This window comes from Rousettus aegyptiacus, unplaced genomic scaffold, assembly GCF_014176215.1.
Source record: "Rousettus aegyptiacus isolate mRouAeg1 unplaced genomic scaffold, mRouAeg1.p scaffold_m13_p_7, whole genome shotgun sequence".
Classification (NCBI taxonomy): domain Eukaryota; kingdom Metazoa; phylum Chordata; class Mammalia; order Chiroptera; family Pteropodidae; genus Rousettus; species Rousettus aegyptiacus.
The window spans coordinates 9,833,387-9,857,919 of record NW_023416310.1 but is presented as its reverse complement, the minus strand read 5'-3'; the positions used below and the strand labels follow the sequence as shown (position 1 = coordinate 9,857,919).

The 24,533-nt window shown below is 52.0% G+C and overlaps 1 long non-coding RNA gene and 1 pseudogene across 1 annotated transcript in view; one reads left to right on the top strand and one right to left on the bottom strand.

The window, feature by feature from the left end:
- Window positions 1-1,280: 1,280 nt before the first annotated feature.
- Window positions 1,281-24,533, top strand: part of LOC107510827 — a 44,130-nt gene continuing 20,877 nt past the window's right edge. Inside the window, exon 1 of the long non-coding RNA XR_001596934.2 lies at window positions 1,281-1,672. This is a non-coding gene — a long non-coding RNA (uncharacterized LOC107510827). The remainder of the gene's footprint in view (window positions 1,673-24,533) is intronic.
- On the bottom strand, window positions 17,314-18,091 carry LOC107510826 (annotated as a pseudogene).

Below are 24,533 nucleotides of genomic sequence, written 5' to 3'. Positions count from 1 at the left end.
AGCACACGCATGACCGAGGTAGTCCCCCTGTGGGCGCAGATAGCAAAACTTTTGCCAGCAAAGAGGAAGTGGCAGGGTGGTCTGTGGGAAATCTGTCAATTGATGGCTCGTCCCAGCCCAGTCTCTGGCCTCCACATGTCCAGGTTTTAAGCCTGCCCCACGCAGCTGAGGTTTGTACCAGGGTCTGCCAGGCAGCCCTGCAAACTGAGCCAGGAAAACGAAATGGCCTTTGGCTCCTAAGAAGATTTTATACATCCCTCCAGACTTTCACAGCCCACATCTTCTGCCTGCCACCATATGCTATAGGAAATTGCAGAAGCAGTAAATCAAATTCATCTCATGAATGTCCCCTAACTTAATGGGACACACATACTCCATCAAAGATGGCTGCGAGGTGACGGACTTCTAAATACACCTAATTTTCCCACTGATGCTCATTCTGAAATCAGGAACGTGTTCTTCTACAGAAAAATAATTGGCCGTTTAGACATGTCCCCCGCTCCCCAGCTTTATGGAGGTATAATTAACAAATAAAATTGTATCTGTTTAAAGTGTATAATGCGATGATTTGGTATAAATACACATTGTGAAATGATTACCATGATCAAGTTAATTAACACATCCGTCACCTCAAACAGTTACTCTGTGTGTGTGTGTGTGTGTGTGTGTGTGTGTGTGGTGAAAATGCTGCAGATCTACCCTCTCAGCACATTTCAGGTATACAATACAGTATTGCTGATCATGGTCGTCATGCTGTACATTAGGTCCTCAGAACTTATTCATCTTGTAACTGAAATTTTGTTCCCTTGACCGATATCTCTCCATTCCCCACCCCTCCCAACCCCCCACCTCTGGCAACCACCAATCTACTCTGGTTTGGTAGGTCTGACTTTCTTTTTTTAGATTCCATTTGTAAGGGATACCATCTAGTGTTCGTCTTTCTCTGTCTGGCTTATTTCACGTGGCATAATGCCCTCCAGTTTCATCCATGTCCTTGCAAACACCCACTTTTTAATGGCAGCGTACTATTCCATTATAAATATATATCACTGTATGTCACGTTTTCTTTATCCACTCACCTGTCCACAGACACTTGGGTCGATTCCGTATCCCGGCGACTGTGAATGACCCTGCAATGAACACGGCAGTGCACGCGCCTCTTTCGGATTCCGATTTCATTTCCTTTGGCTGCATACCCAGACGTGGGATTGTTGCCTCCCACGGTAGTTCCGTTTTTAATCCTCTGAGGAACCTCCGCAGTGTTTTCCATAATGGCTGTATCGTTCGTGCCGACAGCGTGCGGTTCTCCTATTCTCCATGTCCTTGCCGACGTTCATTATGCCTTGTCTTTTCGATCATAGCCATCCTGATCGTCTCTGATAATCATCCCTGATGACGAGTGATGTCGAGCATCTTTTCATGTACCTGCTGGCCATTCGGACGTCTTCTTTGGAACCATGTTTATTCAGCTCCTTTGCCCACTTTAAAATTGGATTATTGCCTTTTTCATTTATTGATTCCTAACCCATTTTTTTTTCTGAGTTCCTCTGAGTATTTTATTATGAAAATAGCTCAGAAATACTTGACCTCTCTAAAGACTTGCTTGGCCGCCTATTCATGCACCACACATTTATGGAAGACCTGCAATACAACTGTCACTGAGGATGTCATGGTGAGTGGAACTGGTATAGTTTTTGCCATCATAGAGCTTAGAATCTGATGGGAGAGCCAGACATTAGACAAATAATCACGCAACTGTGTACACACAAAGGAAAAGGTAGCTCAGAAATCAGAACATTTAATAAGGGGGATGTGACTCAGAGAAAACTAAACCGAGGAAATAAGGAGCTATTCATTACTAATTAATCCATATTATTCATTTATTTGTTTGTTTGTTTATGTGCTCTCTCTAGACAGATATTTATTGAGCGTTGACTATATTCCAGGCACTGTTCTAGGCTTTGGAGATTTAGTGGTAAAACAGCCAACCGAAGTTCCTGTCCTCGCGGAGCTTCCCTGAGTCAGGAACATGGCACCTTCAAGGGACAGCTATGCACCATTTGGCTAGAACCCAGGGAGGAAGCAGAGAGGCAGCTACAGACAAGGCTGGACTGGCAGACAGGAGTCCAGACAAAGACCCTTGAGACTTAGGATGCCAATAATGTGATCACTAGAACGTATCTGTGTTAATAGTTCCATTCCCAAACATGGCCCAACAGTTTTACGCCCATTGACGAAGGTGGCTTGCGGGCCTAGCAAAACGCCGAATGCTTCAGACGTTGTCTAACGAACTGAGTTTCGCTTTCCCACATGCATGTGTAAGAGGGGGCAGAAGCCTCGCAAGCCAGCTCCCGTGAGATGGGGTCATGGGGCACCTGCATTCCCTGGAATTTCTGTTTTTCCATGTTGTTCCTTTGAGATCTCTTACTTAATTTAACAACGCCACTTACTCACCTTGTGACCAGGGGAAATTTACCCAACCACTTTGAGCCTCAGGTTCTTTGCTGACGTGTGGGGCATAATAATACCTTAGCTGTGAGGTTGTTGTGTGATGGCTCATTGAATGAAATGTGAAAATGGATGAGACGTTGCCCAGCACAGCGCCCAGAACTCGGTAGATATACATCGCAAATGTTATTTCTGCTCATTTACCCCTTATTCAATTCGGAGCTTTATTTTAAGTGAATTTTTCTTAAGCAAGGGATGTTTGTTCTCAGCTTACAGCCACTGCTACTTTCTGGGGCAAGAAGTTATTAAGACTGCGACTTGCAGTGGTTTAGGACAAGCCAGGGGAGATGGCGGAGAGGGTTCTTTTGGAGGTCTTGGGGTGAGACTTCTTTTTGTAACAAAGAAGCAGCAATGACAAAACCCAAGCCTTTGCTTTCCCCCTTTCGTGGGGACCAAAGTCACATGTGCAAGGGCACAGCACGTGACCAAGTCAGAGCTTGAAAGCCGGTGCCTCTGAACACTGGCCTCAAAACAAAATAATTGCATGCAGACATTCCTTTTGATCACGTTCTCACACCGATTTACAACTCTGCTTCCTTGTAATTCCAAAGAAAGGCCTAATCATGGAGCACATACCAAAAATTAGAATTCTGGCTGTGTAGGGGTGGGCGTCTATAAGTATGTTTTTGTACAGGGGGCAGTGAGCAGCGGCTTTCTAATATTTAGTTCTCCTTCCCCAAATTAAGCTCTCCATGTGGCTAGTGGGATATTTTCATTTGAATGGCTCAGTTGAGCACTGGAGGCAGAAGACAATTTTTTTGCGGTTTGCTCCAGGCCAGGCAGTTTTTCCATTCTGTTCTTTTATTATGATCATGATTACTTCATTACCTACCCCTGATGGGGTTTCTTTGGGTCCCAGTCTGTTTTTAATAAGAAGCAGACAAAAAACAAAGTTTCGGTTGTGTTTGAAATCTTCAGGGTTTTTTTTTTTTTCTGAAATAATAGGTTCAAGAATTTTATTTGTCTTCTGAGGTTCTGAGGTTGGCTCCTAAATGCCCTGACCCAAGTCCTTTGGGGAGTGGGGAAGTGGTACTTAAAATACCACCGTCAAATGCAGATTCCTGGGCTCTGCCCCCATCTGCTAACTCTCAAACTCCAAGGTGGGGCCCAGGAAGCTGCAAACATTCCAGGGGATTCTAGTGAACAGTAAAATTTGAGAACAGGGTAAAGGAGGAAAAAAATCCATCAGCAATATTTCTTTTTAATTGCCGTATAATTCAAATACCATAAAATTCATCATTTTAAAGTGTACGATTCAGTGGTTTTTAGTATAGTCACAAGGTTGTGCAACCATCACCACTATCCAATTTCAGAGCATTTCTAACCTCCAAAAAAGAAACCCCGTACCTGTCGACGGTCCCAATTTTCCCTCCCCAAGCCTCTGGCGACCACTAATCTATTTTCTGTTTCTATGGATTTGCTTATTCTGGATATTTCATATAAGTGGTATCATGTAATTTATGGCCTTTCATGTTTAGTTTCTTCCACTTAGCATAATGGTTTCAAGGTCTATCTATATTGTAGTATGTATTAGTACTTCTTTTTCGTTACCGAATAATATTCTATCATATGGACCTATCGCATTTTGCTTATTAATGAGTTAATATCAATCAGTAATTACTGAGTACCATTTACGTGCAAGACGGTCTGGTGGGCTGCACAGGAGGTGGAGGTGAGTTCTCCAAAAATGCAGGGGATCAAGAAGAGAGGATGGGGAAGAAAGGATCTGGCACGAAGCAGAACGAATAAACGAATGAACGGGAGGCTACGTATGCAGGAAAAGAAAGCTAACCTGGAGAGTCTGCACGGTGCCTAGGTGGGTGGCGGATGCTGCCCCCCAAGTTCTGCATCAACAGGGACAGTCACTCAGCCAGGTGGGGGACGTTGGTCCCTGAAATGAATCGGACATAATCCACCCCCCTGAGCTCATACACTATGAAGAAGGCCATGCACAGACCTAGATATTACAGCCTAACACAGGTGCTGGGGGGGAGACCCCTAGCAGCTCAGGGGCTGGAACGGATGACGGAGGACGCAGCGCTGGCACTTGGCTGGGCCGCGTGGGCAGGACCCAAACGGGCCATAGAAAAGGGGAGCGAGTTCGGGAAAAACGGGGACAGGAATGTCTGAGGCGGGCTCGAGGACAGAGTTCCAGGACACCTGTTTGACTTCGGTCAATCGTTTTCAACCCTGGCCGCACATCAGAGCGACCTAAGGCTTACACCACCACCACCACCACCACCAACAACAACAACATCAGAAACAAAACACCAGAGCCTGGGCCCGGCCCTAGAGAATCCGTTTTAATTAAATTGCTTTAGGGTGAGCCCAGGCAGCAGTGTTTATTAAAAACTCAGCAAGTGATCTAATGAGCAGCCGGAGTTAAGAACCACTGATTTGGAGGATTTGAGGAGGGACAGTGGGACATTAGCCTGGACCATCAGGTTGGGAGTGGACTGTAGGCAAGTTGACCACCTCGTTTATTTATTTATTTTTTTGCATGAGAGGAGGTGCTATTAATAATTATTGCCAGGGCAGTAGTATAAACTAGACCGTTGCAGACAGACTGGACTATACGGTTGCCCTAACCACAGACCTTAAATGCAGGCTATGGGACTTGAACTTCACCCCATCACGAGTGGGAGCCAGTGAAGATTTAGGACCCTGACACCTAATAAAATTTGTGTTTTAAGAGGATTAGGGAAGCAGAAGGCTTGGCTAGAGTGAAAGGGAGAGGCTGGAGACAGGAAGGCAGAGGAATCTGGGGAGGATCGAATTGGGAAAATGAGAAGGCAGATGAAGCAGAAGAACAAGAAGCCTTCCCCCAAGACCTCTCCAAATGAAATTTCCATTGAAATAAAAATGGCATCTTGCTGGGCAGTGGCTTCTTCAAGAGAAGTCTATTGCCTCCAGTTATTGCCTCCTCTTCCCACATGACAAGGGGTAAGAAGTAGGGGCCAAGGGCTTCCCCAGAACAAAGGCAGCCTCATTCTGGGAGGAGGTGTTTGCACAGTTCCCTCTGCTCAATTGTAAATTGTGAGAACCCCAGGAAGCCTCTTGGGAGAGGCTACAGGGGACAGCTTCCCCAGATGTCCGGGTGCCCTGCCCAATGTCTGGGCCACTCCCCTGGGCGTGTCTACATCTTGGGGAGACCCCAGTCCTCCACTTCCGCTCCAGCTTCCAGATCAATGGGAGGTGCTGCTGTCTGCACCTCCCCCCCCCCTTTGTCTTTTGCCTCACAGAACTTGTCAGGTGAGATATACACCTGTCCACCAGCCTGAGGCCCCAAACCGGGTGTGTTTGACTCTAAGCGTGAGAATTCGGGCCAGCCTCTGTGCATCGGCGCTCCTCTTCCCAGAAGCTGGGCGGGCAGGTGGCACCAGGTCGAGCCTTTGCCCTCCATATATCCTGACCCCCAAAGCAGAAAGTGTTGGCTTAAGGGGTGGATTTGGGGGGAGGAGGCAGACCCACCTTTCCCCCAGCACCGGCAGTGCTCCCTAACAGAGTGCATTCGGAGCATGGAGGGGAGCCCTCATGCCAAACCCCTGGTCCACAGCTGGGGCGGGACATTGCGGGGAGGAAAGAAAGCTGGAGAGCGGAAAGGCCAGCTCCCCCCACTCCAGCCCCTTCATTTTCCTATTCTCTTAATCTAGGAAAAACATATGTAAAATTATTTCAAATAATCTCAGAGCATCAACACATAAATGCACGCCAGCCTGCCCACCCCTTGCATTCATGGTGGCCGAGGAGGGCGCTGACTGTGTAGACTGTCTCAGCTCAGCTCCTGCCATGCCCCTGAGCTGACAAGACGTCTCCCTGGCCCCGGCAGTGGGGAACAAAATGCAGTTCCGGCCTGGACACAAAATCCTCCCGCTCCTTGGACGGGAGGGGTGATCAAGGCTGCACCTGGAGCCCAGTGAGCAATGCTGTCAGGTCAGCTGTGGTTACATGGCCTGGGGCCTGGGGCCTTAGGGACAGAGGGCCCCTCACTTCCTTCCAGCAGGAGAATAATTCCTGAGGAAACGCTTTGTGATAAAATCTTCAGGGCTGGAGGCTGGTGCTTCAGTTTCTCAAGAAATAAGTGGATGATCTCAGTGTCCTCATCCGGGGAATGGGTGTATGGCAAATTTACTGGTTCCGGGTGGTCTGGTAGGTTGGAACTTTTCAATTTTTTTTTTTTTTTTTTTAATGCAAGTTGTCTGCAGCTTCTTTATCTAAACGACTGGCAAGAACTGACTTCTCTGTTCAGGGAAGTGACCCTTGAATGGCCCCTCTCGGTTATCCACAGGTTTGGCTAGCGGGCCTTGATTTCCCAGAGGAAAGGAGGAAACAGGTTTCTGGGCCCTTTTAAGCACCTGGAGGAGCAGGGAGTTCATTTGCTTGGGGAAGAAAGGGATGAAAACAAAGGCCACTTCCATGCTGAAGGTGGAATTCCTCCGATGAAGTCTGGGGTGAAGTGCTCCAGTTGGAGGAACTCGCAGCCCCCAAGGGGATGGCACCAAGAAGAAGGGGGGCGTCAGGGTTGCTGACCTGGCTTAACCTCATGACCTCAATGTGCTCAGGCCTGGTATGTGGCTAAGGATAGAAGCCCCCCTGCCTCTGCCATGGTCACACTCGGCTTGAGAACATGACTGAACTTGGAAGTGCAGTAATCTTGGAGCCTGACATTGGGCACCTCTGTGGGCCAGGCACGGGGCAGGCCCAGTGAGGCATGATCCCAGCAGGCTTTGAAAGACTATTTCCATAGAGACAGCACACTACTGTGACAGATCAATGGGAAATGGGACCTCGGGACATCCTGGCTTCGCTCCGGCTGCTGTTTGCAATCAAATCTCTCCTAGGACAGAGGTTGCTCCCAGTTTTCTTGGGAAAGTGGGTATGGAACAGTGGGTGCGGCATGAGGTTTCCTGTTCATACGGGCGTATGGAGAGCCAGCAATTATTAAGAGAGACTGAATTTGTGCCCGAAACTGGTGAAGTGTGTTTGCTTAGGCAAAAGTCCAGAAAGTTATACAATGAAAGATCATTAGTTATTGCCTCTGGTTGGTAAGATATCAGGTGATACCACTTTTTCTTTTCCTTTATCTGTTTTTTCCATTTTTTTCCTATAGTGATCATGAGGAATTGTTAAAAACACATAGAGTGGCTTAAAAAATAATTATTATCCAGAGACTCCAAGAAAAGGCTACATTATATATATCTGCTTTCGTCTGTTCCAGGAGGTGGGGGAAGAACACATTATGTTTTAGAAAGATTTTTCTTAATCCCAAATGGTTAAAATAAAAAAGTTGAGTGATTACTGAGGTGTGTTCAACTGTTTGGAAAAAAAAAACAATGAGCAGGATCAACATGGCAGAGTTTGACTTGCCGCGGTGGGAGAGACGGAGCCACAAGCAGACTAGTCAGAGGAGTGGGAGGAGAAGCTCCAGGTGGGGCCAGGCGCGGAGCTTGGCTTCCTAGTCTCCGAGGGCTGCCTGGGGCAGAGGGAGCCGAGGCTCCTAACGTGCAGAAATTACAAGGTGCAGAATGGAAGGCCAGCTATATAAGGAAGGCCTTTCCAGTGTGTCCGTGAATGGATGTCTTAGGAAATGCTGTAATGAAATGACCGCGAACTTGAGTTGACAAAGACGTTTTGTCTGCTGGTTACTACGTCACCTTAACCGTGATGGGAGAGTCAGCGGGGATGAGCAGTAAGGAAAGACAGCTGATACAGCCGAGAGGTTCCAAAGAAAGAAAGTGATTTGGACACGTGTGGAGCCAACAGGCACGGTCACTTTGGGAGAATAGGATTCCAGCTGGTGTAGACCTGGGAGAAGCAGGGGGTGGTCCGGCTCAGAAGTGCTGGAACCTTGGGGAAGGAAGGGGAAGTATGTGACATTCAATCACTAGACTGTATAATGCATTTGTACAAATTAGAAAAAGGTGCCCTAACTGCACAGATGCCACCTTGCACTAGAGGACATGGGTGATGGCATGTGAGCGGGATTTTCTCCTCCCACTCCTTCCACCAGCTGCCCTTGTTTAGTGAACAGCCCGTGCATTTTTACATGGAGGCCCTGAGAGGCCACATATAGTTGTGGATGGTCGTTTGTCCACAGATGACCTGGTTAGCACTGGGGGATAGTAGAAGGGCGTGCTGTCTCCTGAGGAGACCAGCCCAGGGCATGGCACGGTACAGGGCCCAGTGGAGTGGGCCGAGGTCCAGGGCAGAGTGTTAAGGTTAATGGTGAGCGGGAGTGTGAGGCAGGGAAACTGAGGCAGAATCCTGCTTGTAAGACAGAGGGAACATGGCAGGCAAATGAGTCTCATCTGTGGCCATGAGACTCATTCCAGACCCCTCTGGATGGAATGTCCCGCCTGCAGAAGTCCCGCTTGGGTTAGCGGGAGGGAATCACCGCAAGTGTAAGCAGAGTGGGCTTGTGGGAGCATCGGTGAGCCCCACTGGGGGCCGGGACTAGCGGGAGCTGACGAGGAAGCAGAGGTACCCATCGCTTTGTCCGTTCTTTACTCTCGAGCATGCATTTGAGTCATCTGGAGAGCTCTCTGGGCTCCACTTAAGAGTGTTTGGTTCAGTAGGTCTGGGGTGGAGCTGGCAGATTCGCAACTCGTATTCCAGCCAGTTCCCAGGGGATGCTGCTGGATGAGTGACCACACTTCGAAAATCACTGCTCCGGAACGGTTCCTACCTCCTGAATCACAGGCATTCTCCGAGCACTGGCCAGCACTTGTCTCCTATCCGCTCCTGCTTGTCAGCTCTGGCGACTTGGAGAGCCCCCTTACCTGCCATCCCTCCAGGCCTCTGTGAGGCTGTGCCTCATCTCTTCTTGGCAGGATTCACACCCATTCCTTCCTTCTGTTCTCGATTGTCTCCGAAACAACTGATCTCTGGAAGAGAATTGGCACTCCCCATTTGGGGCAGTGGAAGGGGGCCAGGGCAATCCTTGACCTGCTGCTTCTGGAGCCTCAGTGCCCAGGAGCAGCCATGGACACGGGGAGCCTGGACCCTGGTCTCCAGGCCCCGCTGGGCAGGTGTAAGGGATAAGAGTTTAGTTATTGGCAGTGGTGGCTGTTCCCTGACATCCCATGAAGCCCGAAATCATCCCCTTTCAGTCACAGAGCCAAGTTCTAAATACCTCACAGCCTAGGAACCGGAACAAATTTCTGGCCCTCTCAGGGTCTCACTTTCCCCACCTGTAAAGTGAGGCCACCCCAGATACGCCCCAAGACCTTTTCCAGTTCTAGCATTCTTGACCCTGAGGAGGAAGATGGATCAGAGAAGCAGACGGCTTCCAGGGTTCGCTGTGAGGGGGCGGGGAGGGGGGGCGTGTAGGTGATGTCAGCTGTGGTGAGCTAGGTCTGGGAAGGCAGCTGAGTCACTGGGCATGACGAGCATGGATAGGAGTCGGAGGCTTTACTGGGGATTCATGGGGTCCAATCACCGGCGAGAAGGCTGGGCTTTGGGGCCAGCGAGGCTGTCTAATGGTGTGTTTAGTCTTTCGCGGTGGGCGAGTGGTGGGGCAGGGGGTTGCCCCTGGCTCTGGCTGGATCTTTGAGGCTCTGGAGAACCACAGGCAATCGTTGGGAGTGGCCACCTGCAGTGCTGCCTGCCGGGGCCCTGACTCAGTGCTGTGTGGCTGACCTATGGGAGGCCTCTGCGTAACTAGGCCCTGCCGGAAAGTCCCACCTGCAAGGAGCCCACCTGAGCCTCTCAGCTCTGGGCTCCAGTCCTGGGGCCATGTCACGCGAGTGTGTTCCTGCTGCTCGGCTCGTCTCGTCTTGTCATGCCTCGTAGATAGGGACCAGACACCAGCTCACAGCCTGGCATGGTGCAGGGCACATGGTGGGGACCCACAGAGAGGTGACTCTCCAGTCTAGTCCAAAGAGGATTGGAAAGAGAAGGGTGGAGGCTGAGGGTCTGATGAGCCCTGCTCCTCCTCCCCAGTCCCTTCTCTCCCCTCTGTGGCTTCAAGGGCTGGTTCCCATACTGAGATGGGCAGGCTTCACCCAGGTGAAAGAGCCTTAGCCTCGCAGGCTAACAGACCTGGCGGAGACTCATCCAGGCTCCAGCGGCTCTAAGACCAGGCACCTGTGCCCTCGGCCCGTGCCTCCCTCCCAGGCGGCACCTGGCTCGGCTGTGGCTGACACGATTCCAGCTCTGCCACACGACGGCCGTGCACTCTTGACGTCTCTCTGCTTTTTCAGCGTCGAATTCCCCATGTGTAAGCTGGGAGCACCCAGCTTTGCTCAGTTACTCCTGAGTGGCCACCTCGCCTGTGCAGGGCGAGAGCTCCACGGACAGTTCTGCTGCAGTATTGGACATCCTTACTGCAGGGGGCCAAAGGCTACTATGTCCCTGGCTTCCTGAGGGCTGGGCTGAGCTGGGCCCAGGGCCCTGGGGACATGTGTGATGGGCTGCAGACTTCTTTGGTTTTGTGGGGGAAGGGTACTGAGAATAAACCAGGGGTGGGAGTTGGGGGGCTCCCAGCCCAGCTTGGGCCATGAATGGGGGAGGCGGAGGTTTCTGGTCAGGTGAGGGCTGGCTTGGGAGGTTATCTGAGGGCACAGGAAATATCTGGAATCTATGGGAATGGGAACTGGGGTCAGAGGTCACCTCAAATTAAAATTTAAAAAGCCCTCTGTGTGAAGGGAATCAAAGGAGGTGAAGACATTTGCTCTTCCGGAGTCTCCTGAACCCAGATGTTAGCGGTTAAAATTCTTGTGGGGCCAGACAATGGGCTCTGAGAGCAGCTCCGGGGGCCTGGTGGGGCAGGAGCCACCCAGAGGACACAGTGGGATTGCTCAGGTCCCCTTTGGGACATTGACCTCAGGATTTACTGGGCAAAGCTAGGTGCTGTGAGGGAACAGGGTGCTCTGGGGTCTCAGGCCTTGCCGGCCCCTCGCTCCCTGGAACAAAACAGGATCCAGGACCCTGCTCCGGGCCCAGTCAGAGCAGCTCGTTAGCTGGCCCTGCAGATTTACGGTCATCGAGGGAAGGGCTTTGATCTGAGCCCGGGGGCGGGGATTCTAGGGTCTTAATTGGCACCGGGCAGGCTGATGCTGACCAGGACCCCAGCCTGAGCAGCCCCACCCCCAGCCTTTGGCTCTGGGGAGTGGGGTGGGGGCAGAGGGCATAGAGAGTTAATTCTACTCTGAGAGAATTAACAGCCCCAAAGGCTGCTTCTCCTTGCAGCCTCTCCCCCACCCCGGCCTTGACCCATCCCTGACCCCGACCTCTTCACCTTCCCACTCTGACCTCACCTGGTTCAAGGGTCACATCCTTCCTTGAGGGATGACCATGGGCCTGGCTCTGTGTTTAGTGTCGTGAGGATGTAAGTCCAGCAGAAAAGCAAGATAGAAACCCAGCTGGAAATAACATGAAATGATTGACCGACCGTGCTGTGAAGTCTTAGGCTTGCTCTGTCTGAGGGTGTTTGTTTGCAGGAGAGTTTTATTGTCTTTTGTTTTCTTTTTTTTTTTTTTTTTTTTTTGGCTGAAGGAGGAGGGAAGAGGTGTGTATATCTATGGGACACTTAGAGACCTCGGAGGGAGACAGAAAGACATCAGGGAGAGGAAGTGGAAGGGAGGGAGACGCACCGAGGTGGGGAGGAACAGGGAGAGGCAAAAGAGAAAAGGTGGGGAAAGCGAGCATGAGAGGCGGGCAAGGGAGCCCCAGGGAGGCTCCTGCGGACACGCTTGAATTCAGCCGTCCAGATGCGGCTGAGAGATCCAGGACTTTTCGGTTCTGGGGCCCAGTGAACTCCCTTTGGGCTTCAGCTCGAGTGAGCTGGGCTTCTCTCCTGCCGAGTGTGAGTGAACAGCAGAATGAATGGCGGCTTTAACGGCATTAAACGCAGCACCCGTGGAGCGTCCTGCTCTCGGCCCACCCTGGGCTTTCACGGGAGGGAGCCGCGGGAAGGAGACAAGACGCAGCAGCTGGGACAGGACTCCCGCCCCCTCAAGAGCTGACCTTCGTGTTGAGGAGTCAGCAGCCCAAAGTGAAAGGTGCTGGAAGATGCTGTCAATTCGTGGGACAGGGAAGACAGAGGAGGGGCAGGGATAGAGGCGCCAGCTGCAGAGGGCAGGAGGGTGGCCGGGCCCAGAGGACAGGACTGCCTCGCCCAGGTGGCCTGGAGGAGACCTAAGGGCGGGCTGAAGAGAGAGAGGACACCGCACCCTGGGCTGGAGTCTCAAGTGGGCCGGCGCCTTCCCCACACTGGGTCAGGGGAAACAGAATATTATCTTATTAAAGGTTAGCTTTTTATTATTCACGAAAGATGGATAATGAGTTTTTACAGGCGGAACGAGAGGGAGTGAGAATATTAGATAAGAGATCAAGGCTGTACTTTAGGCAGAAAAGCAGCATAGAAAGGCACCAAGGCTTGAATCCATTTAGCTGCAGGGTCTGTTTAAGGCCAATTATTCCATGATGCCTGGCATTGTAGTTTTTTAAATCCTCCCTCTTCCCCACTCAATTATTTTTAAAAATTTTTTTATTAAGTAACAAATACTTCTGAGGAGTTCTCTAAGTAGAAAAATCTTTCCTTGTGTATACGGCCGAGCAAGATGTAGGCTGCATATCAGGTCACAGTTCCCAACCGGAAGGTCTTTTCCTGGCCTTTGAGGTTTAGTTTACATACAGTAAAACACACCCATCGTAAGCATATAGTTGGGTAAGTTCCACCAAACGGAAATAGCCATATACTTACCACCAAACAAGATATTAAATATTTTTATCCCCCCTTAAAAATCCCCTCATGCCCTATTGCCATCAATCCCCAGCTGCCGCTGCCCACCTCAGCAACCGCTCAACTGCTTTGTGTAGCTCTTTCCCCTTTTCGAGTGTTTATGGACAGGGACTCACATAGTATGTAGCTTTTTGTGTTTGCCTAGTTTTATTTTGCTGTGTTTGTCTAGTTTTATTTTGCTGTTATTTTAGCATAATGCTTTTGAGATTCACCTATGTTGTTGCGTGTATTGCTAGTTTGTTCCTTTTTATGACTGAGCATCGTTCCCTTACCCGCGTGCACCCCAGTCTGTCTGTTCCTCGGCTGATGAGTGTTTTGTTTTTCCTAGTTTTGGGGGATGGTAAGCAAAGCAACGGGAAGGCAAGGTGTCTCTAAGTGCCCCACCGAGGGGCCCTCTTTACTCTCACTCACTCTGCTCCAGATGGGTCAGGTGGGAGAGGCCAGAGCCTACCCCACAGGACACAGGGGACAATGACAGCACCATGTGACCCCAGGGAAGGACGTGGACCGAGAACCTGAGGGTTGGGGCACGAAGGGACTTCCTAGACATCTTCAGTAATAGCAGCCGTGGTACTATGTGTGCGAGTCTCCAGTCCTCACTGAAAGCATGCAGGGAGGGTGTGGCCCTACATGACAGCTTGAGAAATCTTGCATATAAAGACCGGTGACTTGTGATCACAAAGCTCTAGGTGGCCAGTTAGGGTGCAGGCCTCCAGAGTGCCCGCCTCCCCAGCATGTCCCCAGCTCGGGAAGTCAAAGGCAGTGAGACCAGCTGCTGCGTCGTCGGGAGGCAGGTAGAGGCCCTTGGAGGCCTGTGAGGGCCTTTCAAGACTGCAGAGTAATTGGGTGCTGGGACACCGGCTGCCTCCAGGCCCGCAGGGGAGGGTGTGTCTCCTGAGAGCAAGGGGAGTGCTCTCCCAGCTGCCCCGTGCCCCCCTCCCAGATGACCTGTGAATGGGGGCGCAGCTCGGGAGGACCTGGGGCACAGAGGACGGGGAGGCTAGCCCGGTGGCCTCTCCACCCCACTGCCAGGTCAGTGCCTTTCCCATGGGAGGCACGGCCGGAAAGTGAGCATTCGGGGCAAGGCCATTTCATGCGGGGCTGAGGACCTCGCCCTGAGGTGTTGCATGAAGAGAATGGCCTCCGTCCTCTCTCAGCACCCTGAAAGGCCCCCTGATTCCTTCCCAGGCTGTTCACAGAGGTGCAGAGACAAGAACGGGTTGGGATTCTAGAAATCTGTAAAGCCCCGGCTGGCTCTGCCACTACCTACCTATTTGTGACTGGGCCTCAGTTTCCCCATCTGTAAAAGAAAGCGGTTTTGGATACTAGAGGACATCTGATTCTAGATCTCTGTGAAGTAATCAGTGACTCAAAGGGGCTGAAAGTAAGAGGACCCCATGGTGGGTATGGGGTGCTGTGCCCCGTTGGGACATCCTGGGCCTCTCCTGGGAGAGCTTCTCTGGGGGAGGAGCTTTGAGGGGTCCCCTCTGGAACACTTCCTTTCTGTCTTGCCACGGCTCCCGGGGGCCCTGGATCCTGGCCATCCCCAGTAATCCAGCAAGCTGGAGGAGAAGGGGGCGGAGCGAAGTGGCAGCTGAGCCACAGGGACCCAGAGCCGTGGCCGCTGCGTGGAAACCAGGTCAGCGTCTCGCAGCGCCTGACTCCGATCCGGCGAAACTGGAAGAGTGCGCACCTGGGGCCATTTGCTCAGCGTCCTGGTTTTACGATCAGAGCCCAGAGGGGGAAAGAATGAGTTCATTCGCGCGGCCCCCGCCTCTCCGCGGCGCTGCCTCTGTGCGGCGCGGCCCGTGCCAGGCCCGGCGGCCTCCGCAGCCCCGCCCGGGGCACCACGTGCATGGGATGCAGGGGGGGGGGGGCCCTCGCCTGGGCCCCAGCCTGCCCCACCTCAGCTTGCGGGGTGCAGTGAATGCGTTCAGGCTGCCAGCACCCTGTCCTGGTCTAGGGTGGGCCGGCGAGGCCTGTGGAAGGGAAGTGACTCCGCCAGGGCCTGTCTCAGAGCCGGGGACGCGCAAGGCTCTTCCCCGCACGGGCCGGGTTGGAGCGGGGAACTGGCCACAGATGATTCCTGCCTCTCTTTGTCCCCCAGACGTCCCTTTGGAGGTCCTTGAACACTTCCGCATCGCACCAAAGCCCCCGGCCGGGTGGACCGCGGTGCCACGAGGACAGACGGAGTCGGGGAAGCAGCGCCACTTCCGGGACGCTCGGCGCACGCGCGGCCCAGCGGGGCCCTTCCGGTGTCATTTAGGGCTGTCCCCTGCCGGATCGCGCCACAGGCGCTGCTGCCACTCCGGCTGCCCTGGCCCCCGCCCTCGTCTCAGGGACTGGCTCTGCCCAATGTCTCACGGATTTGTCCTCAGACCCCGAATGCTCCGTGGCTTCCACACAGCCGTCCTCTCAGCTGCACCACGGCCTCCATCAGCGGCTGAAGTGTGACTTCCTCGGGCTCTGGTCCCTCGGTCAAGACTTGGGAGCAGCTTCTGGGCCCTGAGGACTCAGGTAGTGGGATGGGAGCATTCAGGGTGAGATGGGAGACGCTAGGACCAAGGCTGTGGTCCTGGATCCTGGGGGTGAAGGGTGGCCGTTTGAATGAAGGGCGGGCAGGGCTGCAGGCACGTGGAGCAGCTAGGGTGGTCTCAGAACCATGGTTCCGGGATAGGAGACTGAATCCAGGTAGCACCTGAGGACGGAGAGTAGGGGCCAGCCCCCGTCTGCCTGCTCCAGCCCCAGCCAGGTCCCAGGGTCCAGGGGCAGCGCAGCTTCCGCCCGTCCTGCTCTCCCGGCTGCTGCGTTGGGCTTGAAAATAACTCCCTCTACCCAACTGCTCCGCTCTGCCCTTCCAATAGTGTTTGTCATGTCTGTGGCCTTCCTGCATCTTTTGCACACACTTCCTATGTCTGGAGAATTTTCCACATTATGAATCCTTCTCACTCAAGGTCGAAGCCTCTCCTCCCCAGATATTGCCTCCTCCATGCAGCCTCCCCGGGCCTTTTCCTGACTCTCTGGCTGTCCTCCCTTCAGCCGCAGCCTGGGTTCTTCTGGCAGCAGGACCTCAGGCTGCTCACTGTCTGCCCTGGGGTCCCCTGGGTAGAGGCCTGGCTCCCCCAGGGCTGGAGGCATTTCCGAGGTGAGGGCCTTCTGTGCAGCAACGTTATAGGCCTACCTAAGTCTGCACCCAGGGTGGACAAAAAAGGCAGCAGTTAGAAGAACCCAGAGGGGGCGTCTGTCTTGGGAAGAGAGATGGCAGGGCCTGGGGAGGGTCAGGGCTCCAGGGGAAGGCTTCCGGGCTGGGCTCAGAACTTGTCCACACAGACACACAGACAGACATGCCCAACGTCCTGTGGTCGATATGGAAAGTACAGGATGGAGCGGGGAGCTCGGAGAGGGAGTGACTAACCCACTGGGAGTGTGGGTGGAGATCAGGGGAAAGTCAGGGAAATGTTCTAGACTGAAGTGAGTCTTTAAGAATGAGTAGCTCCCTGTCAGTGGAGGAAGGAGTGGAAGCAAGTGGGTGTTCCAGACAGGGCCTCTGCTGGCCCCTGTGGTCGGTACCTTTGTGCGAATTAGAGAGAGGTGCCACCTCTGGGCAGGTGCAGCCCGCGCCTGCGCATACAGCTTGACGAGCAGAGCATGGCCTGAATCTGAGCCCCGACTCGGCCTCTTGGCCAGCCGTTATTCTGCCTATCGCAGTGCCAAGGGCCCTGCACATGCCAAAACTCAGAGTGAAAATGGCCCCCAATTAAGTCCACGTCTTAATCCCTGGAACCTATGAATGCGCAATCTTACATGGCAAAGGGGACTTCGCAGATGTAATTAAATTAAAGATCTCGAGATGGGGAGATTATCCTGGATTATGTGGGCTGGCCCTAAGTGCAATCAGAAGGGCCCCTACAAGTGAGAGACAGGAGTGTGGGACTCAGAGAGAGAAGATGTGACCATAGACACAGGTCAGAAAGAAAGATTGAAATATGCTGTACTGTTGGCTTTTTTCCCACCCATAATAAACACCTTTATTACAGGAGCTGAGACAGGTGGAAGAGGACTTATTTGCCTTTCCGGGCCCTGGTCTTCCTCGGGTGGAACTCCAGGTGCCCGGCCTCTAGCACGTGGCCATCTGCTCGGCCACCCTGACCTGGTCTTGAAGCCATGCCAGCGAGAAGCTGGCCTGCGGGAACTGCTTCTCCAGAAGACTGCCGATTTCGGCATTCTTCTTCCTTTCATCATATTTCTTCTGCGTTTTCTTTGATCGTTTTCAGTTTAAAATCTCTTCAACCTCCTCAGAAGTCAGGTTGGCCCCTTCCCGTGTCCCAGGGGCAGTGCACAGTGGGGCTCTTACCTCTGTGGGTCCCGTGCGCTGTCAGTGAGCACCACGCAGCCCTTTACCAGGGTCTTGGCGTGGACCAGTTCGTTGTGGGATGCATCGCAGACAACATGGATAAATGCTCGTTTTGCGCGGACAGACGATGCTTGGACGATGTTCGGAGCCCCAGGAGAGGTTCCCCACCTCCGGCCTCCAGGCGCGGTAACTTCCTGCTGCCTCCCCGAGCGCAGACGGTTTGTCTGGGGGCGTGCGTGGGGCAGTCTTCGTGTTGGCGGCGGGGCGCCCAGCTTGTATTTTCGCTTCTTGTGTCAGGGCTTTCTCTTGCCCCTGCTCTTGCGTCGCTTGCCCCAGTTGTTCTGAGAGAGACGCATGGCTTGGCACCGGCTGGAAAATACGTTGCTGGCTTGGATGCTGGAGGAAGGGGCCACGGACCAAGGAATCAGGCGGCATTTTGAAGGCGGAGAAGGTAAAAAACAGATTCCTTTGTAGAACCTCTGGAGGGGACGCAACCCCACTGGCACCTTGATTTTAGCCCCTTAAGACCCATTTTTGGACTTCTGACTGCCAGGCCTGGATGATAATGAATCTGTGTTGTTCTGAGCCACAGTGTTTGTGGGTCTTCGTTACAGCAGCCATTGCAACTAATTCGTACTTTCTGGGAATGGCCTGGGATGTCCTGCCCGGACCCCAGAGTGAGGGGGGAACGGCGTGGGGAGGGGGCGGGGGGGGCAGGGCAGATGAGGCTGGATAAGCAGGCCGGAACTACAAAGGGCCTTCTACATCATAGAAAAGAACATGCCTTGGTCAGCAGGCAGCCCAGAGGGGCTATTCACAGGGGAGTGACATTTAGGAGCACCCCTGATGTAGAAAATGGACTGGTGGGAAGTCACCAGAGGCCATCTCCAGAAGGCCTGCTGTGGATGTGGGAGACAATAACATGACTTGGGTCCAGCTATTGGCAGTTCAGAGGGACATAGTCTGCCCCCCCCGCACATGCCGGCACACAGCAGAGGGCAAATTCCTTTCCTCCCAGCCCTCATCCTTTCCTTTCCTGCCTCACCCAGCTCTGGGTCAAAGGCTCCGAAGGGCTCCTGAGATAAGGTAATGACTCTGGAAAAAGAGTAAATACTGGAGAATGTTCCTGAGGGCTCAGTTGAGAAAGGGTAATTGGCATCCTGTGTATGCACACAAGCACGCCCACACAAGGGCACACACATGCACACACACGCCCACCAGGAGGGGTTCTAGCACGCCCATGGCCTTTCTCCTTGGCAGCTTTCTCCCTCATGGGGCCAGGGTGAGGAGGTTCACCCTCCCCAATCACAGGAGCCCCAGGCCTGTCTGATACCAGGTCTCCAAGGGTGACTGCCCTTTGGGGCGACTGGGCCATGGAGCCAACGTGTGGGTGTTAGAGGTCTGAACCCTGGGTGGGGATGCTCAAAGGGGTGCAGGAAACTCATTTTTTAGTCACACCTGTGATCCCTGCTAGGGTGAAACTCTGGTCACTTCGTCTGAGAGATCAAGATGAATCAATCACATTAATCACATAGCACCTGTAGTACACACACCCTGCCCTTGCCCACCCCACCTCACAGGTGAAGCTCCAGCCACTCTGAACTGTGGGAGTCCTCGGACCGCTCCCACGCCTCCGGTGACGTCCGGCTCTTTCTCCGGGCGCCTTTCCCCGTCCTGGGCTGACCCGTCTTGACCCTCTGGGTGTCACCTCCGTAAACACTGCTCCCCTGGCACTCAGCACAGCTCTCATATCAGTGGTGGCATCAGGCAGGCCCTTCTGGAGGAAGGAAAAAAAAAGCCCGACCTAAATGGGCATAAGCAAAAATGCCATATGCTGGCTTACGAACCCAGACAACGCAAGGCCAGGCTTGCGGGTGGTGAGATGCTACCCAGGACTCCAACAAGGGAGCCTGGCCCGAGTTTCCCGCCCTCACTTCTCAGGTAGACTCTGCCTTGTGGTCCCAACGTGGCTGTATGTGGTTCCAGGACCACGCACTCCCCTGAGGAATGTTATATTTAAGTTATTTGTGTGTGTGTGTGTGTGTGTGTAAATTTCATATTTGTATTATCATATTACTAAATTATATATTTTTAAAATATAAATTTATGTATAATTTTGTATATTAAGTTATATTTAAAAGGTAAAGAAGGAAAGAGAGAAACATTTTTAAATGAAGTGCCATCTTCTTCCTCCTCCTCCTCTGTCCACCTGGGTCTTGTGGCCACGGCAGAAGGGAGTTCCAGTAGATTAGTAGAAGAGCTTTGTAAGGCTTAACGGTGTGTTATTTAGACCTAAATATTAGATGGAGGGCGTTTAAAATTTTAAATGGACCTACCCTCAACCCAACAATTCCACAGAATATGAATTTGTCTTGAGATATGACACTTGTTCAAAATAACATAAGCACAAAACCTTGTGGTATGATTTGTAATGGTGAACGATTAGAAAAAGCATAAATAGCTATTCATAGAGGATTGAATTATAGTTCATTCATATAATGGAATTCTGTGATACTGTGCAGTCATTAGCCAAGATCGAGGTATCTCAACAGTGACATGAAATGAGCTTCAAGATACGTCAAATGAAAACAAAAACAAAAAACTCAGAATATCGTGCAGCCATCTTTGTAGAGGCTGTGTGTGTGTGCATGCATGTGCGTGTGCAGACTTACATTATGCATAAAGTACACTAGGTCTGCAAGGCACAAAATATGCTGAAGGATGGGCTCCTCTGGGCAGGCTCAGAGGTGGCGTGAGCGCCTTCGGAATTTTGTACAGTTGGCCTATATTTACCTGTTCTAAAATAATCATAATTTACTGTTTTAATCACTTCAAAATAATGGCAATATAAATAAATGAAGTGCTTAGAACAGAGCCTGGCATACAATAATCATTAGCAGATTTTATCTGACTTGGGTACTTCTCTGTGTTCCCACTGCATTGCGTACACACCTCCTTCTAGCATTCATTATAGTGTAACCTGCCTATTTATACGCCTGCCTGTCCGACTGGGCCAAACGTGACTCCAGGGCAGGGACAATAGTTTTTCATTTTATGTCCCTGTACTGAACAGAGATGTCAGCACACAGTAGATTGTCGAATGAATGAATGAATGGTTGAATTTATAATGAATACATCGGAGGGGAAAAATGAAGCCGTAGTACTTGTTCTCTAGAAGCTCATGGTCTACTAGTGGGCCAAGGGTCACACATGACACATTTCAGGCCACAGATGACAATGACTCTACCATCCTGGAGATCCAGGGGTGGAGGAGAAGAGAAGAGAAGATTCCCCAGGGCAGAGACAGGATTACAGTCGCAGGAGTGGTGTCCAGGCCTGCGAAAGATGGGAGTTGAAAAAGAGCTGGTCCAGGACAGGCAAAGCGTGGGGGCTGCAGCGAGGGATCGAAGCCGGTGCGGTGGGCAATGCAGGGGGAACCCCGGCGAGGCCAAGATGGCAGAGCTGTGCTCAGTCGGCCCATTTCTACCAACCTGATTTGTCATAACAAGTCTTCAATCTCAGAGCCTTGCAAAAAGGCATCTGAATGGCACCTGAACCTCGCCATTTTGCTTATCTGGGCCAGTCTCAGACGTGGAGCTGGGTAACCATCTAATCCTCCTGCTTTGGTCCCCAGCTCTGTGGAAACTGTGTGTGTGTGTGTGTGTGTGTGTGTCTTTTGGAAGCTCAGTCCTAGAATCGGACAGCATGTGCGAGCCCCCTCCTGTACTTGTCCTAAAATTGGCCTGCAGTTAATGGTTATTAATGTGATTATTCTCTTGGTCATTAACCAAGACCTGACTTAACCATGTCAAGTACTGAGGGCTAGGAGGAAGGAGGCACAAGACTCGGGCATACCAGCCAATCTCTCCAACGAGAAGGTTGTTTTTGCCATCCACCACTGCATAACAAACTCCAAAACAACTACTGCTTTATGATCGTTCGTTGTTCTGTGGGTTGACTGGGTTCAGCTGACGAGTTCTGCTGCTGGTCTTGCTTGGGGGTCTCTCACGCAGGTGCTTTCAGATGAAGCCTGGGACTGGTGTCACCAGAGGTTCAACTAAAATGATGGGTCAGCTGGGCCTCTCTTCCTCTTCACGTGGCCTCTCCACATGCTCTCTTTTGCGGGGTAGCCAGACATCTTACACAGTGACTCAGGGATCTGAACAGGCACCTTCTGAGAAAGAGGAAGTAGAAGCTATCATTTCTCTTAAAGGCTAAGTCTGGAACTGGCGTGGAATCACTTCTGCCGCGTTCTGTTGAATAATGTGTGTCACAGGTCAGTCTAGATTCAGTGTGGAAGGGAATTACATCATGGTGTGAGTGCTGGGAGGTGTGTGTCATGGGGGGCCATTGTCGGAAACCAGCTTACGCAGCCCTGTGGAGTGTTAGAGGTGGCGGCTGAGACACCCAGGGAGGAGATCAGGGCTGAGTGCTAGACTCAGGTCTCCAGGTCCTCTCAGCTGGGCTCAGGAGGTCCTGGGCTGATCTCTGCTCTTTCCGGCACAGAGGAGGCAACTGCAGGCAGATCTATCTCCTTGTGTACGACACTCCCCCAACCCTGCCCCCACCACTTGCCTGTGCTCGGGGCTTCGGCACCACTGTCCCCTGGATGCACCCTGACTGGCCATTTTACCACATGGGGTAAAAGGAGCTCTCAGCATGGCAATGAGTGTCTGGCCATTGTGGGGGAAACACCAGTCTTATATACTCAACTGCTACCTGGGCCATTCCACTTGGGTACCCTAAGGGCACCTCAAACTTAATGTATCAGAAACTAATCTCTCATCTCCTACTCCCAACCACTTCTACTGAGGGAGGCTTACCCAAAAGCTCCAAGGTCATTTGCCCTTCTAGAGGAGATGGCCAAAGGACTCAAAGTGATTCTCTGGCCTTTATTGTAGTAGAATAGAAAAATCAAGTTCAATGTTTGGCAGTGCTCTTGGTCTATAGTAAAATGAAGATGCTACTCATGCCTGACTCAAGATTATTTCTTATAAGAAAACTGAATAAATTATGTGGAATTGTTAAAAAAATGTGGGGTGCTATAACTAAGAGAGGAACTCATATTTAAGGCAGGGATATCAGAGCTCCGTAAGTGACCATTTCCTGCTTCTTCAGATAGCAGAGACCCATTTCCCCTTAGGAAACCCATTCCATGTGGCTTGGATAGGACCAGCCTGCTAGAGCAGTAGCAACATGCCTCAGGTGTAGCCAATTAAAGAACTCCATATCTTTGACTGTGAGGATTGGTTCAAGTATGAGCACGTGACCTCAGAAGAGGCCAATCAGGGTCCTACAAGTCTTTCTGCTATAGCTCTTGGGGAAGACAGTTTGTCCACTTAAATTGATAAGGTCAGTCTGGGAAATATCGATAAAGGTAGGCAGAGCCCTGTTGACATCATTCTAGCCCCTGGATCCAACAGTGCCTGAAGCCAGGCCCTCCCTGGGTCAAACAATACATTATCTTTTTTGGTAGCCTAAAGAGCCTGGTTAATTCAGTATCTAAACAAAACAAAACAAACAAACAAACAAACAAAAAACCTCTTTTCATTTTTCGCCATTCTAGGACTTTCTTCAAGACCTGGCTCAAATTCTCTTCTTCCAAGAAGTCTGCTTGAATTACCCCGTCACGTGGTCTATATAGTTCAGATTACATTACTTTGTACTAATTTGTCTGTAATGTTATAAACGTCTTGGGAAGGGAAGGTTTCTGGAAGCCATGTGCTCCTTTCAAGCAGTGTAGGAGATTCTGGACTGCGGGTGCGCGTCGTGCGCCCTGCGAGGATCTGCATCCTGGGTTCACTGGCTGGGGTGGGGTGCGTGAGTGTGTGAGGTCAGGTGTGTCATGTGAGGTCATGAGGGCAGGCGTGGGTGTGTACATGTGACCAGAGCAGAGGTGACATGCACGTCTGCATGCGTGGTGAGTGTGTGAGCGCGTGAGCAGTAAGACAGGTTCCTCAGGCAGAAGGGCGAGTTCGGGGACAAGTCCCTGCAGGGCTGGCAGGAGTGTCCCTGCTCCAGCCTCGAGGCCCAGGCATGTGTGTGGCAGAGGGATCCACCCCCTGCGCCAAGTGCCTGGGGTCTCCCGGTGGTGAGGTCTTGAGCTGGGGCTTCCTCCACCTTCAGAGCTCAGCTTCGCCTCTTCAACCCAAGGCCTGAGCCTTGTTGATTCTGCCCCCCCAGTGCCGAGCACAGGCCCTGGAACATTTTCAGAGCCCACCGGCTGGTGTTAAAGGGATAAAGGAAGGGACGAGCGCTCTGACCCGGGCGATGGCCTCCCCTCCTCCAAGCAGCCCAGGGAGGAAACAGGACTGCCGTTCTCCAGTGGGGCAGGCCAGGTGGTCCGCAGGAAACCCCTCACTGTGCCCTCCCTCACCCCGGCTCTTTGTAGCTTCAGGTGTCCCTGCTGGAGACATGTTCCTCTGCCTGACTTGTCCCTGCGTACTTTCTGGTAGGTCTCAGCTTGAGCATGACGTCCCTAGGAAGCCTGCCCTGCACGTGCTGGCACTCCGGGCAGCGCCCCTTCCAGGGCCCACAGCTCCCATCCCAGCATTTATGGAAGTGCTTGGGAGCTAGGACATCAGATTCTGCTTTATCCCCACTGCTCAGTCTCTGTTTACCATTTATTCACCAGCTATTTTTTTTTTTAACAAACACCTGCTAATGTGCCGGGCTCTGTTCCAGATGCAAGAGGTATGGCAAGTGAGCATGACAGAGGGGTTCCCTGCTCTCGCGGAGCATCCACCTTAGGGAGGGGGAGAGACAACAAGCGAGTAAACAAACATACGAAACAGGTCATTTCGATGATGATAAGCACTAGAAATAAAACCATTCAGGGTCACGTAGCCCAGGGAGCCTTGCGGGGTCAAGAGAATGCCTCTTCAAGGAGGCCATGTTTGAGCTGAGACAGGCAGAGAGCTGAGGGAG